This window comes from Petaurus breviceps, unplaced genomic scaffold (assembly GCF_028583685.1).
Source record: "Petaurus breviceps papuanus isolate PSGF00001 unplaced genomic scaffold, PetGlider_PUasm1.0 37, whole genome shotgun sequence".
Classification (NCBI taxonomy): Eukaryota; Metazoa; Chordata; class Mammalia; order Diprotodontia; family Petauridae; genus Petaurus; species Petaurus breviceps.
In genome coordinates this window covers 8,948,736-8,957,997 of record NW_027186296.1, presented here as the reverse complement: position 1 = coordinate 8,957,997, position 9,262 = coordinate 8,948,736, and the positions used below count along the sequence as shown (strand labels likewise).

The following is a 9,262-nucleotide window of genomic DNA, read 5'->3' as shown; positions in this document are numbered from 1 at the left end:
AATCTGGGCTCAGACACTTAGCACCCACCCAGAAACACCTGGCCGTGTAACCTTGAGCAAGTTACTTAACCCCAATTGCTTAGGGGCAGCCAGGTGGCTTAGCGAGTAAGAGCACTGGCCCCAGTGTCGGGATAACCTGGGGATTGAATCTGGGCTCTGATACTCAGCACCACACCCAGAAATAACTGACCATGTAACCTTGAGCAAGTTACTTAACCCCAATTGCTTAAAAAAAAAAACAAAGGAAAATGACCTATTTGTATAAAAATATCTATGACAGGTCTTTCTGTGGTGGCAAAGAATTGGAAGTTTAGGTAATACCCATCAATTGGGAATGGCTGAATAAATTGTGGGATATGATTGTGATGGAAAACTATTGTGCTATAAGAAATGATGAGTAAGCTCGGATGGACTGGGGCAGCGGCGGTGTAGACGAGAAGGAGGCCTGGTGCAATTGTCTAGCCATTTAATCTAAGAAAAGGGAGACTGAGCAGCCAGAAGAAACCTTCCCCAATACTGAAACCAATGGTGAATTTGGTAAGTGCCCTGCTGAAGATATGAAGGAGGAGCAGGCCTTTAAAAGATCTAGAAACACTGACAAGATGTTCTGAACTGTGCGTTTTGCTTCAAAACAAGAATGCTGGAGCAGTGATTGGGAAAGGAGGCAAAAATATTAAAGCACTTCATACAGACTACAATGCCAGTGTGTCAGTCCCAGACAGCAGTGGCCCCAAGTGCATATTGAGTATCAGTGTAGATATTGAAACAATTGGAGAAATTCTGAAGAAAATCATCCCTACCTTCGAAGAGGGCCTACAGTTGCCATCACCCACTGCAACCAGCCAGCTCCACTTGAATCTGATGCTGTGGAATGCTTAAATTACCAACACTATAAAGGAAGCAACTTTGACTGCGAGTTAAGACTGTTGATTCACCAGAGTCTGGCAGGAGGAATTATTGGGGTCAAAGGTGCTAAAATCAAAGAACTTCGAGAGAATACTCAGACAACTATCAAGCTTTTCCAGGAATGTTGTCCTCATTCCACGGATAGAGTTGTTCTTATCAGGGGAAAGCCTGATAGGGTTGTGGAGTGCATAAAGATCATGCTGGATCTTATATCTGAGTCTCCCATCAAAGGACATGCACAGCCCTATGATCCCAATTTCTGTGATGAAACCTGGTTTCACAATGATGTTTGATGATCGACAAGGACGCCCTGTGGGGTTTCCCATGAGGGGAAGAGTAGGCTTTGACAGAATTCCCCCAGGTCGTGGTGGGCGTCCGATGCCCCCATCTAGAAGAGATTATGATTACCTCCTCCTGGATGTGGTGGCAGGGGCAGTAGCAGAGCTCGAAATCTTCCTCTTCCTCCACCACCACCACCCGGAGGAAGAGATCTTATGGCTTATGACAGAAGAGGAAAGAGGAAAACCCGGTGACCATTATGATGGCATGGTTGGTTTTAATGCTGATGAGACTTGGGATTCTGCAATAGATACATGGAGTCCTTCCAAATGGCAGATGGCTTATGAACCACAGGTTGAGTACCATGAGTTTTTGAGTGGTTTTGAGTGGTTCTGGATATGATTATTCCTATGCAGGGGGCCGTGGCTCATACGGTGATCTTGGTGGAGCCATTATTACAACACAAGTAACTATTCCCAAAGATTTGGCTGGATTTATTATTGGCAAAAGTGGTCAGCGAATCAAACAAATATGTCATGAATCTGGAGCATCAATCAAAATTGATGAGCCTTTGGAAGGATCTGAGGATCGAATTATTACCATTACAGGAACACAGGACCAGATACAGAATGTACAGTATTTACTGCAAAACAGTGGGAAGCAGCATGCAGATGTTGAAGGATTCTAATGAAAGATATTTTTTCTTTTTTATAGTGTGAAGCAGTATTCTGGAAAGTTTTTCTAAGACTAGTGAAGAACTGAAGGAGTCCTGCATCTTTTTTTTTTATCTGCTTCTGTTAAAAAAGCCAACATTCCTCCGCTTCATAGGTGTTCTGCATTTGAGGTGTAGTGAAATCTTTGCTGTTCACCAGATGTAATGTTTTAGTTCCTTACAAACAAGGTGGGGGGGAAAGGGCGCGTAAAACTAACACCGAAATTTTGAAACAGCAGCAGAGGGAGTGAATTTTATTTTTGTTCATTGTTGGTGGTAAAAATAATAATAATAATAATTTTTCCCCTCCTGTAACTATTGTGAACACCTTGCTTTGTGGTCACTGTAATTTTTTTTTTGGGGGGGTGGGGGTGGGACAGGGGAGAAAGAGTATCAATAGTCCACGTGTCCCTGGCATCCATTCAGAGTAGTGTGCAGAATGTAATGCTCTTTTGTAAGAAACATTTTATGATTTTAAAAATAAATTTAGTGAACCTAAAAAAAAATGATGAGTAGTATGCTTTCAGAAAAACCTGAGAGGACTTACATGAACTGATGTAAAGCGAAATGAACAGAACCAAGAAAACATTGTACACAATAACAGCAATTGTATAATGATCAACTATGAATGACTTAGCTCTTTCCAGCAATACAATGATCCAAAACAATTCCAAAAGGCTGAGAGAAACTATCTACCTCCAAGAAAAGAACTGATGGAGTTGAAATGAAGCATACATTTCAAACTTTATTATTCTTTTTTTTGTCTGTTTTTTTGCCATATGGCTAATATGGAAATGTTTTGCATGACTGTGGAAGTATAATCAGTCTCAAGTTGCTTGCCTTCTTAAGCAGGGTGGACAAAAGGGATGGAAGGAAAGAGCTTGGAACTCCAAAAAAAATTTTTTTTACTGTTAAAATGTTTTGTTTACATATATTTGAGGAAAAAATTAAAAGGTTTTTTAAAAGAGGCCAACTCACATGAAGCACTGGCCCTTCACATTTGACAAATGTCCCAACACCCAAAAGCAACTAATCCTGCTGTATAGACCCATAGCAAAGGAGTCTACACCTACCCAAGCTAAGTGCTAGAATATCCTTAATAAATATCCTTTCTATGCTATAGCTAAGCAAATTTCTTTTTTCTTAACCCTTGAATGACCTATGAATGTTTCATTTTGTTCTAGTGTCAGACTTGAACTAGCATGGTACCAGTTTAGTCAGATTGTCCCAACAGCACACTTGCTGGACGATGACTTAGCACACAAACTCATTCCTAGCCCCAACTCCTGGAGTGATTTGTGGTCATTGACCAAGCTGCAAAAATTTGAGGTTACAGTCCAATCCCTTATATCATGGTCACTCATCTCTCAAACTCTAGTTTTGATCAGTGTTCCAAAACTGATTATAATGTTCCAGATGATATTTGATAAGGCAGTCAACCAATAAGTATTTACTAAGCTTTTGCAGAGAGGTCAAGAAGGATGAAGACTGAGAAAAGACCATTAGACTTGGCAATTAAGAAATTCTTGGAAACTTTGGAGAGTTATTTTAGTTGAATGTTGAGATCAGAGACCAGATTGCAACAGGTGGAGGAGTGAAAGAAAAGGAAGTAGAAACAACAAGTGTAGATAGCTTTGTCTAAGAGTTTGACTGAGAAAGGGAGGAGAGATACAAGACTATAGAGATAATAGGGTCTAGTGAAGGTTCAAGGATGGGGGAGAATTGAGCTTGTTTGAAGGCGGTAGATTAAAAAGGGGGTTGGGAGGAATCATTGAGGAATCACTCTGTTAGAGAAGATGGGAAGAGATGGAATGAAGATCAAAGGGCATATGTAGAGGGAAAGGCCCATCTCATCGGGGACTAGAGGAAAAGAAGAGAAAATGGGGTAATGTAAAGGGGTTTTGAGATAAAGAGAAAAAAGAACATGAGAAATGGCTTCATTTTTCTCAGCAAGGTCAGAGATAAGATCCTTACCTGAAAGAACAGGGACAAGGGTGAAGAATAAGAAAGTATGAGAGACTTGAGGAAGGAAGAAAAGGTTTGGAATAACTTCTGGGGAGAATGAGAAGAGAATGAGATACGGAATTAGGAAGGAATAAAAAGATTTTTACTTTGCTGGAGTGAGGTCCTATCTGAGGTTAGCTGAAAGAACTGTGTTATGTACTTGGTCAGCACAACTGAGTGACTTTATCCAGTTCTGTCTCGCAAAATATGAGTAGAAAGGATTTCTCTCCTTCTTTATACTATGTCTTGCTTAATGTAGCCTAAAATTGTGTTTTCTATTTTTTTTGGTTGCTTTGTTACACTACAGATTCCTATTAAGTTTGCAATCTTGTAAACATCTAGCTCTCTCTCACAGAAAGTGCTTTCTAGATATGTCTCTCTCATTTCTGTGCTTATGCACTTCAGCTGGGTTTTAAAAGATGTTTTGGAATTTTCCAGGAAAAGAGAGGAAAGAAGGACATTTTAGGCATGTGGAATAGCATGAGTATAAACAGAGAGATGGGAAATCATAGGCCATATTTGGAGTATGTGTAGTGGTCCAATTCAGCTGAAATAGAAAAGTAAATGGAATAGTAAAATAGTATCAAATAAATAAATAAAATAAAAGTAAATAAATATGGGATAAAGGTGAAAAAGTAGTTTCATTCCTGACTGTAGGAGGCCTTGAAGATCAGGCAAAAAAAAATCAGTAGGGAACAACAAAAAAAAAAGGCTATAGGTTTTTTTGAGCATAGTAGTTATAAGTCAGAGATATGAATAAGCAAAATTATTCTGACCAATACATAAAAGATAGACTCAATTGGGGAGGTAGAAGAATAAAGACTCATTAGAAGGCTATTTGAATAGTCCAGGTGGGTGGTAATGATGGCCTATTCTAGGACTGTGACAATGGGAAAAGAGTGAAAGGGATGAGAGATAAACAAAGGTAATACTGGTAGGACTTGGTAGTAACATAGCGCCTCTAGTACAACCATCTAGCAAAGTGTCTCCACTTGGTAAATAACTGCTGATTTCACTTAAAATTTTATCCTACAACAGCACTGTAAGATGGCTAGGGAAAATCTTATACTTCCTCCTTTACAGGTGAAAAATCTGCTACACAAAATTGTTAAGTACCTTGCTTAGATTGACAGTTAATAGATTATAGACTAGAACCTAGAGTCTAGAAATGGGATTAGAACACAGATTAGTTTTCTTTCTATTAAGACCACATTGTCATAGCACAATGGACTTATTTTGTAGTAGGGCAAATTAGAGTTGTATTTATTGTATATCACATGCTGAACTTCAAGTTCCATGAGGGCAGGACCATATTTGATCTATTATCTAAGCTTTGTATCTCTCCTAGCACCTAACATAAAGTAAGCACATATTTAGTATGCACTTAATAAATATTGGATGTGAGAGAAATAACTATTAATAACCAATGATTTGGGGAGATCCAGAGTTTCTCCCTTTTTCTAAAGTCCTGATTTTTAAAAGTTCAGTCTCTTGAAGGACATTGCTAATAATGAGATTGGATTAACTTTCTTGTTCAGACCCCAACCAAGTGGAGAAGCCAGTGTGTTCTGCTCAGGCCTGGTTGGGCATAAATTCATTGAATAGATTCCCTAAGGCTGGGGTGGGGGGACTTAAGTGGATGACATGAAGTTCAGATCCAGTCCCTCATTCATTCTCTCATTAATTGTCAACCAGTCAGAGTTATTTGCCATCCTTCTGAATATTTCTCTTCCAAAAGAATATATAAACCTTGAGACTGCCAGCTATGATAGTCTTTGGTCCAAGAGAGATGGCCAAAAGATCATCCTTTGATTAATAAATATGCTGGCCTTATTAATAAAATGATTAAATTACCCAGAAATTATGTCTCTTGAACCTTTTTAATCACCACAGATGACTGGGGGGAAAAAGATCCTCATTACCTCACGAAACACTAAAATGTGTGACCCCCATTGGATGAAAACCATGAGGAAAAATGTCTTTTGACCCTTATCAGCCCTTAAGACTAAATTATCAAATGAAGAGAGAGAGAGAGAGAGAGAGAGAACACTTTGTAAACCTTAAATTTAGAGCTATATGAATGTTGGCTACTGTTATTGTTATTGAGGACATGTCACACAAAAATCAGTTGAAGGAATAGAAGTTGAAGAAGAGAAGAACAAATAGGGACACCATAGCTCTTTAAGTCTGGGGCTTTGAGTGAACTATAATACTGTCATAAAGCAGCTATAGATGCTAATGGAAACTTAGCATTAGAAAAGGTAGTACTCAGAATGAGGGAGGTGATTGTTCTGTTGTCTTCTGTCCTGGTCAAACCACATCTGGGGTGCTATGTTCAATTTTGGACACATTTTAAAAATATTGATAACTGGAAAACATCCAGAAGAGGGTGACCAGGATGGTCATGGGCCTTAAGATCAAGCCATATGAGGACCCACTGAAGAAAATAAGGATCTTTTTTCTTAAGAAAAGAAGTCTTAGAGGGAACATGATGACTATCTTCACACTCTAGGATGAATGTCATGTGGAAGAAGGATTAGATTTCTTCTACTTGGCCCGAAACAGCAAACTCTGGACCAATGAGTAGAGGCTAGACAGAGATAGATTTAGGCTTGATGTGACAAAACAGACTAGGAGGGAGCACTCACATTGACAAAATAACAGATCAACTGGAATATTGGAGTACAAAAGCAAGAAAAACTCTAACAATTAAACTTATACATGAGGGGAATAGGATGTCTCAGGAATTAGTGGTTTCTCCCTTGCTACAGGTCTTCAAGTAAATCATGGATGGCTACTTTTGGGGATGATGCAAAGGGGACTCTTGTTCAGGTTTGAGCTTGTCAGGATGTTCTCAAAGGTCGTTTCTAACCCTGAGGTTCTGTGGGTCCAAGAACCCCATTACCTTGCTTCTCAATCAAGGCTGCCCCTGTACTTCTGTCAAGTTTTGAAATAGGGTTTTAAAGGTACAGCCATTCCAATCCTTGTCCCATTGCTCTGAGCCAAGCTATATAATTTTGTTAAGGACAGTTTTCCCGTGAATTTCAAAGGTAGCAATTTAAAGGTGATTCCTTTTCTGTTTGGAGAGAACTAGTACTGTTGCAAGTTGGAAGGGACACTGTTTCTAGGTCGGTGGGGCTAACACCCAAAGAATCAGAATAAGCCGAGGTTTTCAAGTCAATTCCTGATTTATATCAACGGGTATCTATCAAATGCTTGTTCTTTGCAATAACACTACTATGATGATTTTACCTCAAAAATTATTTTCAAAGTGAGTCATCTTTGCTTTTAAGTTACCTTTCTGTGAATATTTCATCTTTGCCACTTTTGTGTTGGCATGATGCATCCAAGTCAATAGGTAAAGTGCTGCTGGCATTAAAAATAATGTCAACATACCTTTTGATCTGATCCTCTTGCTTCCAAGATAACTTCTTCACCAGCAAGCTCTCCTCTTGAAGTTGAGAGAAACTGTCCTCCAACTCCTTCCTGCTCATCTTACTCAAGTATGTTCCAGATTTTACATTCTTACCTAAAGTTCCAGGAAGGCAAAAGGAATCATAGCATTATAAATTATAGAGCTAGAAGGAATACTAAAGATACTGATGACTTTCATTTAATTTTTTATTCATGATTACTATTAATAACTTTGATGAGAATACTCAGGAGTCTAGTACCCAAATTTGAATTCTGCCTCTGTTACTTATTATTATTACTTTGGTCAAGTCATTTAACATAAATGGGCCTTATCTGTAAAATGAGGAGTTTAGATGAAATTTTCAACTCTAAAGCAGTTGAGAGTCTAGACCAGGGGTGGGAAACCTACAGTTTTGAGGCCACATGTGGCCCTCTAGGTCCTCAAGTGCAGTCCTTTGAATCCAAGCTTCACAGAACACATATCCTTGTTCTGTAAAACTTGTACTCAGTCAAAAGGCTGCACCCAAGAACCTATCCCCCAAAACTACCAAAACAACAATAATAACAGAAACCCAGCTCTTTTATATCAGTGAAATCAAGTTAAAATTGACATTGTTGGTATGCTTGATGCAGGAAAAAATTAAAAACAGACTGAGAAATATGTGTGGTAGAGAGATGGTTGGTTGGTTGCTATCCTTCATCCTTGACGAGGACCAGAAAGACATCACTATGCTAGAGTAAAGTTCTAGCGTGTCAGACTATGACTGATCAGACCAATATAAGCTCGGAATGCTCTACTGCAGGTCATGCACAAATAGTCCTTGTGAATATTTGGGGTGGATTCTCTAAATTTGCATATCCTGTTTCCTTTGAGCTTTGCTCATAGAGCACAGCACCTTCTCTGATATGGGCATGCTATGCTGAGCGGTCCTGGGCTGTGTCTCCTGTGTCACACAATCAATTCTAAAGTTCCCAAAAGAGACCTTGAGAATGTCTTTGTATCACTTCCTTCTTTAAACCATGTGAATGCTTGCCCTGTGTGAGATCTCCATAAAATAGTCTTTTTGGCAAGCATACATTTTGCATTGGCACAATGTGGCCAGCCCATCAGAGTTGTGCTCTATGAAGCAGAGTTTCAGTGCTTGGCAGTTTAGTTCAAGAAAGGACCTCAGTGTCTGGTATCTCATCCTGCCAAGTGATCTTCAAGATCTCCAAGAATCTTTCTAAGACAATTCAAATGGAAGCAATTCAGTTTCCTGTCATGGCACTGATAGACTGTCCAGGTTCCACAGGCATACAACAGTGAGATCAGCACAATGGCTCTGTAGACCTTCAGTTTGTTAATCAATCTAATACCTCTTCTCTGCCATACTCTGGAGCCTCCCAAACACTGAGCTAGCTTTGTCAAGGTCAGCTACCACACTGTTTGTAAATTCTTCAACTTGAAAAGGCTATAAGCCAAGACTAAAGTGGAGGGAGTATTGATGCATGATTTTCTGTTTGCTTATGATTGTGCACTCAATGCAGCCTCTGAAGGTGAAATGTGACAAAGTATGGATCAATTCTCTGCTGCTTTTGCTAATTTTGGCCTAACAATTAATACCAAGAAAACACAGGTGCTCCATCAGCCACCACCACACCATCCCTACTTGGAACTATTGGTTACAGCAAATGGAGAAGTTTTGAATATTATGGATAAGCTCACTTACCTTGGTAGTGTGCTTTCTAGCGATGTACACTTTGATAAGGAGGTTGATGCACGTATTGGCAGAGATACCTACTTTGACTTGGTAGTGTTTTAGGTAGGGTGGAGAATATATATACGTACATGTATACATATATTTATAAAAACATCAGAATTTTGTTCTCATGTAGAAACTGGGGAGCTACTCCTTGTTCTCCACTAGAGGCCTCCCTAAATTGCTGAACAGCTGTCAACAACCCAGG

The 9,262-nt window shown here is 39.3% G+C and overlaps 1 pseudogene; it reads left to right on the top strand.

The window, feature by feature from the left end:
- The first annotated feature begins 470 nt into the window (after positions 1-470).
- On the top strand, positions 471-2,403 carry LOC138168860 (heterogeneous nuclear ribonucleoprotein K-like; annotated as a pseudogene).
- The last annotated feature ends 6,859 nt before the right edge of the window (positions 2,404-9,262 follow it).